Source organism: Lathyrus oleraceus, chromosome 7, assembly GCF_024323335.1.
Source record: "Lathyrus oleraceus cultivar Zhongwan6 chromosome 7, CAAS_Psat_ZW6_1.0, whole genome shotgun sequence".
In the NCBI taxonomy this organism is placed as follows: Eukaryota; Viridiplantae; Streptophyta; class Magnoliopsida; order Fabales; family Fabaceae; genus Lathyrus; species Lathyrus oleraceus.
This window is the reverse complement of record NC_066585.1, coordinates 535,924,799-535,941,273: the sequence shown is the minus strand read 5'-3', so window position 1 is coordinate 535,941,273 and position 16,475 is coordinate 535,924,799. Positions and strand designations below refer to the sequence as shown.

Below are 16,475 nucleotides of genomic sequence, written 5' to 3'. Positions count from 1 at the left end.
AAAATTATTGAAGAAACCCCACACAACACAACTGAGTACCGAACCCAGGACCAAAGGGTAGCTAAGCCAGCTCCCTTTCCACCAGACCATGACTAACTTGCTGTTAGACTTGCAGTGGCCCAAATACATAAACCACAAAATAAAATAAATAGATAAAAATAAAAAAAAAAATAACAGAAGGCTAGCATATTAGTTGTTAATGAGGAACGGCTGGAACGAAAAGTCATCACCTTGGTTAGTACAAAAATGACGGACGGATACAAAACAGACGCAGACATAATACTTGAGCACAAAAACAAAAATCAATAAAACCCATCATCTCCCTCCTTCACGAGAGACACAATATCCACAAACAGAAAATCATTCATGAACAGTAAAACAAATCAACGGAACCCTAGTCCATAATCCAGAAAGAAGCAAACCGGTCGAGATCAAAGAGAAAATGAAATCAACTATTTGAGGGGGTGACTTACCTGTCACAGACGGATCCAAGCTAGGGTTGAGAAAGTAGCGCCCGGGTTTGCCTTCCAAAACGCCCTCTTAACGGTCAGCTTGCGCTCTCCCTTTCACCTTCAATACGAGCTTCGTCCGTCGGCAGCAAAAAGGTATGGAGTGCTTCAGACTTTTCCTCCTTCACCTCTGTTGATTAGGGTTTTTTTTCTCTCTGAATCGCCTCCCTCTCCTTTTCGAATCCCTTCCGTTTCCGCCTCCTTGCTCTTTTTTTAATCCTCTCCGTTTCCGCCTCCTTGCTCTTTTTTTAATCCTAGGTTTTTTCGGCTGATCCCTGCTTTTCTATTTATGCTTGCAAATTAGGGTTTCAGTTGGTGCAATTGATGTTCAAAGGAGAAAGCTTTCAGAAGCACTTTTTTTGCTGCTCAGAAACGAGTTGTCTTGTTCGATGCTATCTTTTGGAAAGGTAATTTGAGCTTAAGCTTTTTCTAATCGCTTTTGTCTTAACTCTGTTTTGGGTTATTTTTCTGAACTTAACCGACTCAGTCATTATTTGGTTTACCGCAGTGAATTCGGAGCATTGGCTTGATTTATCATCACTAATATACTCTTTGTCCAAAGCCTTTTCTAGTTTGGAAGCAGATATACTCTCTCTGTCTTCATTGCAAAAGCAAAACTCCGAGGCTCCTTTTGATGTTGATTCTAAAATGAAGATTGATGCTACTGCTGCTGTTGAGATTGTGCAACAATCTTCTGGTGTTTTGTCTGAACATGATAGGAACGACCTTTCATTATATTCATCTGATGAAATTGGTTTTAGAGACAGAGTTCTAGGTTCTAGTGTTATAACGCCCAGAAGCATGAACAATAGGAACTCAGAAATAGCTCCAAACCAGAGCATTCCTTCAAAGCCATCTTCTGAGAATCAACGCTCAAGGTTTAGCTCTCCTTGTGTTCGTGCAAAGGAGCATGAAGATCTTACAGTTTCTGTTACTCGAGCAAAAGCTCCAGAGGAGACTTCGGGGGATCAAAGTAAAAACGATGGAGAATTTGAAACGTCTAGCATATTTGGTGGAACACCTTTCAGGAAAGGTTTTGAATCACCTTCTGCATGGAAATATCAGAAGGTTTGGCCTCCGGTTCAACGCCAGCAGGTCGGTTACTTTGACCTCTTTCCTTCTCTTGGATTTATCCTTATGCTCAATTTGGAAAATTTTGGATTCTAATGCTTGTCAATTGTTTTTGTATTACTGCAGTAACATTGAACATTGGAGAAATGCAACAGCAAAAAACACTATGAGTTGTTATCTTGAATCTTCTGAATTATTGTTGTTGGTTTGCAAGTGATAAACAACTCCAACTCAAACTCATCATCGCTTTTCTTTTGCTATTTTCTGCGTTTTCTTCACTCTGTATTGTTATTGGTGCTTGTATCAGTTTCTATGTCTTGGTATCGGTTTGGTAGAACCCAAGAGAGAATCATCCGAAAATTGACAACCTGCCGGAAGGAATTTGGCCTGCGACTCGGTGTCTTCTATTTGATACTGTTTAATATTTGCTTGCTTGCTGCTGATATCACTGTGGTTAATATTGTGCAGGAAATTGAAGATCAAGCGGTTGCAAGGAAATAAAACAGGTTGCTTGAACTAATGCAGTTTTTGAGGATGGCCTTGGATTTGCTTCCACTGTGGTATGAAACTGAAGACTTCTCCTTAACTTGTTTCCTTGCTGTAATCTATCAAGTCTTTCCTACTATTTACCACTTCTGATGTTTGTAGGCACCGCACATATCTCTTTGTGTATCCTAAATCGATAACCAATGGAACTTCCAAAGCTTTTGCCAACTGACGGGCTGATGCAACAAATAAATTGCAATTATTTTGCAAATCTGGAATGGATAGATTGGGTGCTGCATTTTGTGTACATGCCTGATATGTTCTGCAGGTTTACAACCACGTCTGCGGGTGATGGATCATGAAAGCCAGTTGACATTAGAGAAAAGGAGATAGAAACTGTCCTGTAGTGAACAACGAACAAGATTTTCTCGAGATTGCTCGGTCCAGTGTTAATGACCGACAACTAATTTATTGTATCATTTGTAATGCTCAAAAGTTGAATGGTCTGTCAATTGCTGCGAACTAACAGAAGTTGAATAATTTGCAGATCCAAAAGCTAGCAAATGAGAGGAATGAGCAGATCAGAAAGCATGGAAGCATTCTGCAAATTAGTAGACTTTTGTTCTGGAACGCATAAAGATAAGCTGGGTTTGTAAGGGTTATCAGCATTACCTTGAACCCCCTGAAATATATCATCAGACTTTGTCAGGTCTTTCTTCTATTGATATATGCTCATCTAATGTAACACTGTACTAACATTTGAAGGCATTTATGTTGACCCTTCCAATGTTAGTCTAAAGCAAAGACCATGAGACCAATATCAAGAGTAACTCCAATCATCATAATATGTCAAAATTGATTTCATGTTGGATATGTTACACTCTGACTCTTATATGTGCAGATAAAGTACTCAATATAGTCTTAATATTTTCAGTTCTCAACTTCCCTAGATCGTTTGAGACAAAATGTTGCATTTCAATCCAGCTGCAGCCAGGTAGCTTTCCAGCTCTTCTCTCCCTCGTTCATCCTCTAAAGCATCATCAAAATCATCATCATTTTTGGAAAATGCTGGTTGATCATTACTATTGCTGTTTTTTCTTTGGGATTTTCTTTGATTGTGATTTTCGAAAATGTTTAAACCAGGCTCAATTTGAATGTTTTGTTGTACAGGTTTTACCACATTTGCTTCGAAGGAGCCTTGCCGATAAATTCTGCAGCAGGATTCTGCCTTTGGGAAAAAGCATCTTTTGTCAAGCGAGTCATTTTCAAAATGATTCCAAAATCTTTGGCTGTATTTGTTGCATGAAATATTCCAGAGTGTATAGACCTATTTTTCACCTGGACTTCCACCTGCTGCCCAATTAAGCATGTTGTTAGATATACCAGTCGGTCATGTGTTGCCGTTGTTTTGTAGCATTTGGAACTTGATTTGCAGCAAACACATTCCCATTTGAGTGATGAGAGGAGGTGTTAGGTACCAGTCCATTTCGGCACTATAGAGTTTGCTCAGTGCAGCACCGTGAACCTCGCAAACTGCAAGTTTCTGAGTAATGTTGATTGGCTCTTGTAGCTGCTCCCTTGGCCGCTAGGCTTGGTGTAGCGTTTTGTTTATTTTTTTTTAATTGCTATTATTTTAATGTATGCTAATGTTGGATTTTGGATATTTGATTGTAAAAATGGATATGGATATGAAATGGATTTTGGTTCCAAATGGATAATGAAAATGGATGTGGATTTTTTTTAGGAATAATCCAACATTAGTTTGAATATCAATTTAATTAATAATAACAAATCAGCAAAAACCAAATTAAAATCAAATTAATCTATAATTCATTAAAATTACTTTGATATCAACTCTAACATTCATTTGGAAATTAAAAATCGATTAGAGTTTTAATCGTTAGTAAAAATAAACAATTAAGATTAAATTGACAATTGGAATTAAACTTAATTTGAGATTAAAATCAAATTAAAAATAAAAAAATAAAAAAAAGTCAAGATATTAAAATCCACTTTATACTGATGAATGTATGCAAATGCAAAAATAAAAGGAAAAAATGGAAAAATTTCGGGATCAAAATCGGGGTATGACAGTTGCCCCTATTTAAGCGTCTTCTACTAGAGAATATGAAGCAGGACGTTCTTCATATGATCATAGTGGGAGATGATTAAATACTAAGAAAACCCGGATTTTGATCCTGAATCCCCATGACATGATATGATATGATATGCCATGATATGATATGATATGACATGATATGATATGATATGATATGCCATGATATGCATGGATATGCATGGATGCATGATTTTTTTTTAAAATTTTCTTTCCTGCTAGGGATATGGTGGACCTTTGACAGGGGATGCTACTAGACAGACCAATATGTGGGGAATACTGATGATCCATAGGGAGACAGACAAATGGTAAGAAACAACTTGCTGGAGAAACAGTTCTGCTGGAGAATCAGACACACACTGGGGAGTATTCAAGGTGAGATTTGATAAACGACACTTAGAATACAAGGGATTTCGATAGTAAGTTCACACATGACTTACCGAACCCGACTAAAGGAAAAGATGCTACAACAAGTTCATATATGACCTGACAACGCTGGGGAATAATCAAGGAGAAAACTCTTCAGAACAGGTTCATGTATGACCTGATACCGGAATAGGGGTTCAACAAACAGGTTCATACATGACCTGAATGGGTATTGAACAAAGAATCTTCAGAGTAGGTTCAAGCATGACCGGACCCCGGAATAAAGAGGTTCAATGACAGGTTCGTATAAGACCTGAATAGGATTGAACAAAGAATCTTCAGAGCAGGTTCAAGCATGACCGGACCCCGGAATAAAAAGGTTCAATGACAGGTTCATATAAGACCTGAATAGGATTGAACAAAGAATCTTCAGAGTAGGTTCAAGCATGACCGGACCCCGGAATAAAAAGGTTCAATGACAGGTTCATATAAGACCTGAATAGGATTGAACAAAGGATCTTCAGAGCAGGTTCAAGTATAACCTGACCCCGGAATAAAAGGGTTCAATGACAGGTTCATATAAGACCTGAATAGGATTGAACAAAGGATCTTCAGAGCAGGTTCAAGTGTAACCTGACCCCGGAATAAAAAGGTTCAATGACAGGTTCATATAAGACCTGAATAGGATTGAACAAAGGATCTTCAGAGCAGGTTCAAGTGTAACCTGACCCCGGAATAAAAAGGTTCAATGACAGGTTCATATAAGACCTGAATAGGATTGAACAAAGGATCTTCAGAGCAGGTTCAAGTGTAACCTGACCCCGGAATAAAAAGGTTCAATGACAGGTTCATATAAGACCTGAATAGGATTGAACAAAGGATCTTCAGAGCAGGTTCAAGTGTAACCTGACCCCGGAATAAAAAGGTTCAATGACAGGTTCATATAAGACCTGAATAGGATTGAACAAAGGATCTTCAGAGCAGGTTCAAGTGTAACCTGACCCCGGAATAAAAAGGTTCAATGACAGGTTCATATAAGACCTGAATAGGATTGAACAAAGGATCTTCAGAGCAGGTTCAAGTGTAACCTGACCCCGGAATAAAAAGGTTCAATGACAGGTTCATATAAGACCTGAATAGGATTGAACAAAGGATCTTCAGAGCAGGTTCAAGTGTAACCTGACCCCGGAATAAAAAGGTTCAATGACAGGTTCATATAAGACCTGAATAGGATTGAACAAAGGATCTTCAGAGCAGGTTCAAGTGTAACCTGACCCCGGAATAAAAAGGTTCAATGACAGGTTCATATAAGACCTGAATAGGATTGAACAAAGGATCTTCAGAGCAGGTTCAAGTGTAACCTGACCCCGGAATAAAAAGGTTCAAGGACAGGTTCATATAAGACCTGAATAGGATTGAACAAAGAATCTTCAGAGTAGGTTCAAGGATGACCTGACTCCGGAATAACAACAATTGGACTTTGAAATGAGTTCCAGTAACAACTGAGCTTGGAATAATGCCTAACAACAACTGATTTTTAGGAGACACCAATGAGCCTTGAAACAATTCCAGGGAACGACATAGGGGTTCTGGAACTTCGTCAGAATAAAAGTGACATGTCTGAGAATTCATCAGAGAGTAAAAGAAACAAATTCTGGAAATGCATCGGAATTACAAGTGATATTCCGGAAATACAACAGAATACAGACACATCCGGTAATACATCAAGGAAATTCTGGAAATACATCAGAATATAGACACATCAGAGAACACCTCAGATAGATGGTGAAACATCTGGAAATACATCAGACCAGTTATGGAAATTCATCAATAAACCAAGGAGTAATCCGGAAATTCATCGGATAATCCAAAAAGAAAATGAACCTTAATGGAAAATTTTCTAATAGGTGCCAACTGGGTTGGATTTGAAAATGACTGCAAAAACCGGATGATGGTTTAAGGGCACCAAATACCGACTGGAATCAAAGGTCAAAGGATATAGGATCAACAACAAGACCTGAGTCAATGCAAAATGAGCACGAAGTACATTTCGGCTATGCATGATTTGAATTTCCTTTTATGCATGATATATGAATGATCATGATTATGAGAATGCTGACACTGGGCAGACTGGGAGTTTGTAAAGGCTTTTTATGGAAGCTCATGATTCCTCAACACCGAGAACTTAACCAAATATTTGTGATAGATGTTGTCAAAGGAGAATTCTATCCAGCTTGATAGCCACAACTTAGCCAATGGATCCTTTTGGAGGATCAATGAATCGTGCTAGCATAATTTTCAGGCACTCGTCTTAAACTCGATAGTTGTTGACGTATGGCAGAATTTGTTTGAGCAGTTTGAAAGCACGAAGAAAGAGGTTCTGCCCCTCTGTGGCTCATCTTGCCCCAGTTTGTTGAGACTTTGGCAATGTTAACCTTGAGAGTGAGTTTGGAAACAACTTGCCATGAGACTACCTCGAGATGGCTTGCTCCAAGTGTTTGCAACTTGCAGTAGTCTGATCTTGACTAACCAAATGTTGGAATGGTAGACTCTTGATTGATTGTCCTTTGGATAGCTGGACTCATTGAGCTCTGAGGTGGCTTGCCCCGGTCTGATTCTTGAAGCAGATTACTCTTGGCTAGATGACCCTTAGGGTGATTAGCTCGAATCAACTGATGCTCAAAGTGATTTGCCCATGACTAGACTTTTTTCACTCCATCAAGTTCCTCAACTGTATTTGGCATTTCTTTGACGCTAAGTGTTGACTTGCAAATAAGATTGTGCATTCAAAAAAAATGGTAATTTTAATGCAATGTTTATGCAAAAATTTGAAATCAAAGTTTATTGATATAAATGGGTGAAATACAGTGAACGAGTCATTGATAAGAACACAATGGTGATCAAGTCATTCACAGTATGCAAGTTGGTGCCATCAAATGATTAACAAAAATCGTTTGGAGTCAGGTTAACACAGCCTTGTTATAGTATGCCTTCAAAATAAACCCTGCCTCAATTAGGTCTTTTAAGGGTTGTAACGTGGTCTGGTTCACGGTTTTTTTGAAACAAAAGGATATAAGGCTCAAAATTTATTTTTTACCCACCCCTTCTTCTTGATGATCTCCAGTTCCTACGTTCAGTTAATTCAATACACGCATTCGACTTCCAAGAGGGTTCGAAGGTGTGATGAGGATTCAAGACGAATTTTCTTGAAATGGCAGTCACCATATTTTGTTTTTGTCGAGGATTTAATGACCTCCTTTTTTTGTTTTTCTTTATCCCTTATTTTGCCTGGACCACTTCTTTGAAGCTTTCGGTCCATCGGGATGCCCTAACTTTTGCCTAAGTCATTTTGTGGTATTGACTTAGCGGACTTTTATTTTTTTATTTTTTAAAGGTATTGACTGCCACATTATTGGTGGATAAGGATCAACCAACACTAATTTTAGCTTTTCTTAACTTCTTCAACACTTCAACATGTGTGCGAAGGATAACACGTGGTTGAACCTAATTGGAGGGTGTTCATATGGACGATTTTTGAAAGATCGAATACATGATCAAAATATCTGAACACCACTACCCTGCCCCAGGTTAAGATTAAGGGTTTTAGATCCGAAATAAACACCAACTTCTAGGCTCAAAGTGGTTGTCTAGGGATTCACTCCTTATAACTTCAGTGTTTGGGGATTTGAAACAATGCCTTACATCATCGACAAGGTTTTACTCAAAAGCATACCACAACAATTTCAGGTGTTTTGTTTTCATCATCCTCCCTCCAATCTTTGTTAACACAACAATTTGATAAACAAAAGTGAATGAGAGGAGTATTTTGTTTTTGTTTTTTAACATAAATGAAAAACGAGTGAATACGAATGGATTAATTCAAAAGATGCATAAACCTTTCATTAATCTTACCAATTCAAAGAAAACAACAATGCTTAAAAGCAAATAACAAGCAACATGCAAAGAAACTACAAAAGAAGTGTTGAAACAGCCAAATGATTGCCGACTTTAGGGAATTGACTTCTTCAAACTTGAAGGTTTGGATCAACAAGCTTTTTGACATTGGCATGATGATCTTCAAATTCTTTTATTTCAATCTCATCGTCGAACGCAGCCCTCTTGGATCCACTACTCACTTCTCCTTTTCTCTCATTGGTATAGGTCGTGACATTGGAAATCCAAGGCGGTATCTCAATGCTCTTACCAGGAAACAATGATAGCTCATTAGCCACATCCCTGACATCTTCCTTGTGGTACAAAACCTTGAGGGGTTTCAAGGGTCCTTTCCCTTTCTCATTACCTGGCCCAGAAATCAAGGTATATGTACTTGAGCCTTCCTCCTTGAGTGTTAGTGACCCTATGTCAATCAATCTTTGCAGCTTGAGTTTAAAACTCATACATTCCTCGATGGAGTGCCCCATTGTTCCAGTATGGTATTCGCACTTGATCTTCGGGTGATCTTCTTCAAAGACTAAGCTCTTCTTGTTAATCAGTTCTCGTACCAAATATTTTAGCGCACAGCAAGAATCTAGGTCATGTCCCAATGCCCCTTTATGGAATTCACATGTTGCATTTGGATTGTACCATGGTAGGTCCGGTGACACAGGCGTGAGAGCTCGAGGGGTCACCAAAGCATTCTGGATCAGTAGCGGGTAGAGCTTGCTATATGGTACCGGAATCGAGTCATTGTGATCCTGGTTCTTCTTGCTCTGATTCTGATTTTTGTTTTGAACCTGACTTCGGTGATTTTGAGGAGGAATGGCCAAAGGATGTTGATGATGACGCCTTGAGGGTGGTCTATATACTGGTAAATGAGGAGTTGCCACATAGAATTTCCCTTGACCTGGGGTAACACCAGATGGATGTGGCGTAGTAGCTCTCTTTGTTGCAGCAGCGTATATTGGGTGACCCTCTTTTCTCAACAAGACTTGCAGGGTTTCCAAGACCCGTCTCATTTGGCTCTTCAAAAGGTTAAGTTCCTCCTTTAGTGCTTCTTGGCTATTTCTTAGCTCGACCATCATCTCCTGAGACATGGTTCTTTGTTCTAAACGCGTGTTGAGAATCACTTTGCTTCACGGACAAAAGATGGATGAGTTTTTTTGTATTTTGTCTGGAGAATGACATGCATTATGATGCGATGCAAATGCAATGGAATGCGAATGAATGCAATGCAAGCCATGCACATTTGTTTTTTTTCTCAATACACGGGTTCAAAAGTCTGTGGTACTGATGAATCAGATTGCTCTCCAAGAATAGGTTCTCACCGGGTATGATCTAGGGTTTCAAAGGTTCCTAGAGTCATGGATCCATTAGACTGTTTGCTACCTGCGGCAACTTACTTGCCGGGCATCAACTCCATCTAAAGAATCTACTCTAAGTGAGGTTCTCGCATCGATCCAACGAGAAATACATCTCGCAGACCCACACTACGCAACCATCTTTCCTAGTTGGGCAGAGAACTAAGGTTCTACAAATGGTTCTCAGAGTCATGGATCCTAAAGAAAATATCGAAGCTTACGGCAACTTACTTGCCGAGCGACAACATCTTCTCAAGAATCTACTCTAAGTGAGGTTCTCGTACCGACCCAACGAGAAATACATCTCGCGGACCCGCACTACTCAACCTCGTCCTATCTTATGTTTTTACTCAAGACTCGGGTAAAAAGTCTTTCCCACAAGGTTTGCAACCAGAATATCCAAGTACCAAGCCGTAATCGAACCAATACAGCAGATTTATATCAATATAACAATAGAGATAGTAAAAACAATAAAGAAAAGCCATATAGGTAAACAGACAAAGGCACACAAACGACCTAACTAGGCTTGACTCACTTAGGGATGTTCCTAGTCCCCAGCAGAGTCGCCATCTGTCGCACCTCGAAAAAATGGGGATACGACTTCAAAGCGAAGCGCGATCGCACGCTCGCAATGATGGACTGAACAGAGTCGCCACCGAACTTTATTTATTCCTAAAAAGAAAAGGGGAAATATCGATAAAACCCAAGACAAATGAAAGGATAAGATATGGTCATCGCAACCAATATCAGGGTTCGGGAGTCGATTACGCAAGGGGAAGGTATTAGCACCCCTCATGTCCGTTGTACTCAACGGGAACCATTAGGTCAGTTGTGTGCGTTAATGTTAGTTTGAAATATTAGGCTTTTCAAATTATTAGGTGGGAAAGAAAGAATAGAAGAGAGGAAAATGTTTTTGGATTTTTAACAAAGGACTAAACCTAAGTTTTTTATTAGTGGGCCTGACAAGATTTAAAAATCCTGCTCCTACGTATCTCAAAAGAGAAATCAAGGCTTACGTAGTTCTGGGTAGAAAAATGTTTGTTTGTTGGTCGATTTTAGTGAAAGCCATATTGTATTAATCGACAAAAACATCGTTTTACCCAAAACAGATGAGGAGTGGACGCATACCACACATCGAACGGATTTATGGATCTACATTCGGAAAAGCGTCATTTATCTCTACTCAACAATCGTGGCCGAAACATTGTTTTGTATCACTTAAGACAATATATCTTTCGTTTATGAAAAAGGTTTTTGATTAATCGCACGGCGGCGAAAAAAGAGTTTGATTGGTTGGATGTATTTTGAGTGATGGCGAGAACTTGGATGAGCGAGATATACATCTCGAATCCTAGCCTCAGGAGTGCATGGTATACACCATGTTCCATTTCCATCTTTATTGAAAGAGTTTAAGATAGGAATTAAGTATTTTGGAATTTGATTAAGAAAGGGTTTGAAGAAACCGCATTAACAATTTTCAGACGATGGCGAGAGTTGAGATTGGCGAGGCATACGTCTCGAATCTTAACCTCAGGAGTGCATGGTATACACCATGTTCCATTTCCACCTTTATTGAAAGAGTCTTAAATAAGATTTAAGTATCTTAGATTTGATTGAGAAAAAGGTTTGAAGAAACCACGTTGACAATTTTAGACGATGGCGAGAGTTAAGATTGGCGAGGCATACGTCTCGAATCTTAACCTCAGGAGTGCATGGTATACACCATGTTCCATTTCCACCTTTGAAAAAGTGTTTAAGTAAGAGTTAGTTATTTTGGTTTTTATTGTGAAAATGACTTGACCTAGATCAAGTATTGATTGGGCGTTTGAGAAAGATTTGACTGAGTGTTCGAGAGAACAAAGTGGATAAGTTTGAATGATGGCGAGAGCTAGGATTAGCGAGATATACATCTCGAATCCTAGCCTCAGGAGTGCGCGGTATACACCACGTTCCATTTCCATCTTTATTGAAAGAGTCTTAAATAGGGATTAATATTTTTTGAGTTTTTATTATGAAAAATGGCTTGACGTTGGATCAAGCATTTGATGAAGTTTTTGAAATGGGGTGGAATAGGAGGGAGAAAGTGAGTTGGTTTGTTTATTGGGAAAATACTCGACGTTGAATCGAGTCATATTTTTTTGTATTTTTGAAACTTGTTGATTTTATTCTTGTGTTAGTAGCTAGCTAAACAACCAAACAATAGAGAAATAGAATAGTACAAGATTATTACACATTGGGGGAGTGGGGTACATTTGTCAAATGGGGATTGAAAAATCATGAAATAAATAAATCGGAACCAAACGAATAATGCATGAGTGTACGTGCAAGAGAACCGGCTCATTGTAAGAAAGCCCAAGAGTAAGCTATGTGAGGTTGATGGCGATGCTTAAAAAAAAGCAATCGACTTACAAGGGTGTGAAAAAGGGCTCGATATTAAATCGAGAAAAGTATGATTTTTAGTTTAAAAATGGTTTCTGAATGAAGGATGCAATTAAAGGATACCAAATTTGTGTTATTATGTGATATTTATCATTATTGTTTTTTGAATGGTTTTTCTTTTTATCAAAGCCATTAAGATGACTTATCATGATTTAAACATACCTCACCTAAAAAAATTATATTTTACATAAATCCCAAAGAAAGAAAAAAACATTTAAGTTATATTAAAAATAAAACAATAAAGATGATTAAACCATAGGAGCATGTAAAAAAAAATAAAATTATTGAAGAAACCCCACACAACACAACTGAGTACCGAACCCAGGACCAAAGGGTAGCTAAGCCAGCTCCCTTTCCACCAGACCATGACTAACTTGCTGTTAGACTTGCAGTGGCCCAAATACATAAACCACAAAATAAAATAAATAGATAAAAATAAAAAAATAAATAACAGAAGGCTAGCATATTAGTTGTTAATGAGGAACGGCTGGAACGAAAAGTCATCACCTTGGTTAGTACAAAAATGACGGACGGATACAAAACAGACGCAGACATAATACTTGAGCACAAAAACAAAAATCAATAAAACCCATCATCTCCCTCCTTCACGAGAGACACAATATCCACAAACAGAAAATCATTCATGAACAGTAAAACAAATCAACGGAACCCTAGTCCATAATCCAGAAAGAAGCAAACCGGTCGAGATCAAAGAGAAAATGAAATCAACTATTTGAGGGGGTGACTTACCTGTCACAGACGGATCCAAGCTAGGGTTGAGAAAGTAGCGCCCGGGTTTGCCTTCCAAAACGCCCTCTTAACGGTCAGCTCGCGCTCTCCCTTTCACCTTCAATACGAGCTTCGTCCGTCGGCAACAAAAAGGTATGGAGTGCTTCAGACTTTTCCTCCTTCACCTCTGTTGATTAGGGTTTTTTTTCTCTCTGAATCGCCTCCCTCTCCTTTTCGAATCCCTTCCGTTTCCGCCTCCTTGCTCTTTTTTTAATCCTCTCCGTTTCCGCCTCCTTGCTCTTTTTTTAATCCTAGGTTTTTTCGGCTGATCCCTGCTTTTCTATTTATGCTTGCAAATTAGGGTTTCAGTTGGTGCAATTGATGTTCAAAGGAGAAAGCTTTCAGAAGCACTTTTTTTGCTGCTCAGAAACGAGTTGTCTTGTTCGATGCTATCTTTTGGAAAGGTAATTTGAGCTTAAGCTTTTTCTAATCGCTTTTGTCTTAACTCTGTTTTGGGTTATTTTTCTGAACTTAACCGACTCAGTCATTATTTGGTTTACCGCAGTGAATTCGGAGCATTGGCTTGATTTATCATCACTAATATACTCTTTGTCCAAAGCCTTTTCTAGTTTGGAAGCAGATATACTCTCTCTGTCTTCATTGCAAAAGCAAAACTCCGAGGCTCCTTTTGATGTTGATTCTAAAATGAAGATTGATGCTACTGCTGCTGTTGAGATTGTGCAACAATCTTCTGGTGTTTTGTCTGAACATGATAGGAACGACCTTTCATTATATTCATCTGATGAAATTGGTTTTAGAGACAGAGTTCTAGGTTCTAGTGTTATAACGCCCAGAAGCATGAACAATAGGAACTCAGAAATAGCTCCAAACCAGAGCATTCCTTCAAAGCCATCTTCTGAGAATCAACGCTCAAGGTTTAGCTCTCCTTGTGTTCGTGCAAAGGAGCATGAAGATCTTACAGTTTCTGTTACTCGAGCAAAAGCTCCAGAGGAGACTTCGGGGGATCAAAGTAAAAACGATGGAGAATTTGAAACGTCTAGCATATTTGGTGGAACACCTTTCAGGAAAGGTTTTGAATCACCTTCTGCATGGAAATATCAGAAGGTTTGGCCTCCGGTTCAACGCCAGCAGGTCGGTTACTTTGACCTCTTTCCTTCTCTTGGATTTATCCTTATGCTCAATTTGGAAAATTTTGGATTCTAATGCTTGTCAATTGTTTTTGTATTACTACAGTAACATTGAACATTGGAGAAATGCAACAGCAAAAAACACTATGAGTTGTTATCTTGAATCTTCTGAATTATTGTTGTTGGTTTGCAAGTGATAAACAACTCCAACTCAAACTCATCATCGCTTTTCTTTTGCTATTTTCTGCGTTTTCTTCACTCTGTATTGTTATTGGTGCTTGTATCAGTTTCTATGTCTTGGTATCGGTTTGGTAGAACCCAAGAGAGAATCATCCGAAAATTGACAACCTGCCGGAAGGAATTTGGCCTGCGACTCGGTGTCTTCTATTTGATACTGTTTAATATTTGCTTGCTTGCTGCTGATATCACTGTGGTTAATATTGTGCAGGAAATTGAAGATCAAGCGGTTGCAAGGAAATAAAACAGGTTGCTTGAACTAATGCAGTTTTTGAGGATGGCCTTGGATTTGCTTCCACTGTGGTATGAAACTGAAGACTTCTCCTTAACTTGTTTCCTTGCTGTAATCTATCAAGTCTTTCCTACTATTTACCACTTCTGATGTTTGTAGGCACCGCACATATCTCTTTGTGTATCCTAAATCGATAACCAATGGAACTTCCAAAGCTTTTGCCAACTGACGGGCTGATGCAACAAATAAATTGCAATTATTTTGCAAATCTGGAATGGATAGATTGGGTGCTGCATTTTGTGTACATGCCTGATATGTTCTGCAGGTTTACAACCACGTCTGCGGGTGATGGATCATGAAAGCCAGTTGACATTAGAGAAAAGGAGATAGAAACTGTCCTGTAGTGAACAACGAACAAGATTTTCTCGAGATTGCTCGGTCCAGTGTTAATGACCGACAACTAATTTATTGTATCATTTGTAATGCTCAAAAGTTGAATGGTCTGTCAATTGCTGCGAACTAACAGAAGTTGAATAATTTGCAGATCCAAAAGCTAGCAAATGAGAGGAATGAGCAGATCAGAAAGCATGGAAGCATTCTGCAAATTAGTAGACTTTTGTTCTGGAACGCATAAAGATAAGCTGGGTTTGTAAGGGTTATCAGCATTACCTTGAACCCCCTGAAATATATCATCAGACTTTGTCAGGTCTTTCTTCTATTGATATATGCTCATCTAATGTAACACTGTACTAACATTTGAAGGCATTTATGTTGACCCTTCCAATGTTAGTCTAAAGCAAAGACCATGAGACCAATATCAAGAGTAACTCCAATCATCATAATATGTCAAAATTGATTTCATGTTGGATATATTACACTCTGACTCTTATATGTGCAGATAAAGTACTCAATATAGTCTTAATATTTTCAGTTCTCAACTTCCCTAGATCGTTTGAGACAAAATGTTGCATTTCAATCCAGCTGCAGCCAGGTAGCTTTCCAGCTCTTCTCTCCCTCGTTCATCCTCTAAAGCATCATCAAAATCATCATCATTTTTGGAAAATGCTGGTTGATCATTACTATTGCTGTTTTTTCTTTGGGATTTTCTTTGATTGTGATTTTCGAAAATGTTTAAACCAGGCTCAATTTGAATGTTTTGTTGTACAGGTTTTACCACATTTGCTTCGAAGGAGCCTTGCCGATAAATTCTGCAGCAGGATTCTGCCTTTGGGAAAAAGCATCTTTTGTCAAGCGAGTCATTTTCAAAATGATTCCAAAATCTTTGGCTGTATTTGTTGCATGAAATATTCCAGAGTGTATAGACCTATTTTTCACCTGGACTTCCACCTGCTGCCCAATTAAGCATGTTGTTAGATATACCAGTCGGTCATGTGTTGCCGTTGTTTTGTAGCATTTGGAACTTGATTTGCAGCAAACACATTCCCATTTGAGTGATGAGAGGAGGTGTTAGGTACCAGTCCATTTCGGCACTATAGAGTTTGCTCAGTGCAGCACCGTGAACCTCGCAAACTGCAAGTTTCTGAGTAATGTTGATTGGCTCTTGTAGCTGCTCCCTTGGCCGCTAGGCTTGGTGTAGCGTTTTGTTTATTTTTTTTTAATTGCTATTATTTTAATGTATGCTAATGTTGGATTTTGGATATTTGATTGTAAAAATGGATATGGATATGAAATGGATTTTGGTTCCAAATGGATAATGAAAATGGATGTGGATTTTTTTTAGGAATAATCCAACATTAGTTTGAATATCAATTTAATTAATAATAACAAATCAGCAAAAACCAAATTAAAATCAAATTAATCTATAATTCATTAAAATTACTTTGA

The 16,475-nt window shown here is 38.5% G+C and overlaps 1 long non-coding RNA gene across 7 annotated transcripts; it reads left to right on the top strand.

Moving 5' to 3' along the window:
- Nucleotides 1–253: 253 nt before the first annotated feature.
- LOC127107680 (uncharacterized) lies at nucleotides 254–16,216 on the top strand. Of its 7 annotated transcripts, none has more exons than XR_007795793.1 (7): nucleotides 254–605; nucleotides 13,375–13,477; nucleotides 13,579–14,165; nucleotides 14,268–14,701; nucleotides 14,790–15,336; nucleotides 15,529–15,621; nucleotides 15,798–16,216. It is a non-coding gene; the product is annotated as an uncharacterized LOC127107680 (long non-coding RNA). The 7 variants fall into 7 exon arrangements; XR_007795789.1 differs by lacking the exon at nucleotides 13,375–13,477 and adding an exon at nucleotides 814–916; XR_007795794.1 differs by lacking the exons at nucleotides 13,375–13,477; nucleotides 13,579–14,165 and adding exons at nucleotides 814–916; nucleotides 1,018–1,604.
- Nucleotides 16,217–16,475: the final 259 nt, after the last annotated feature.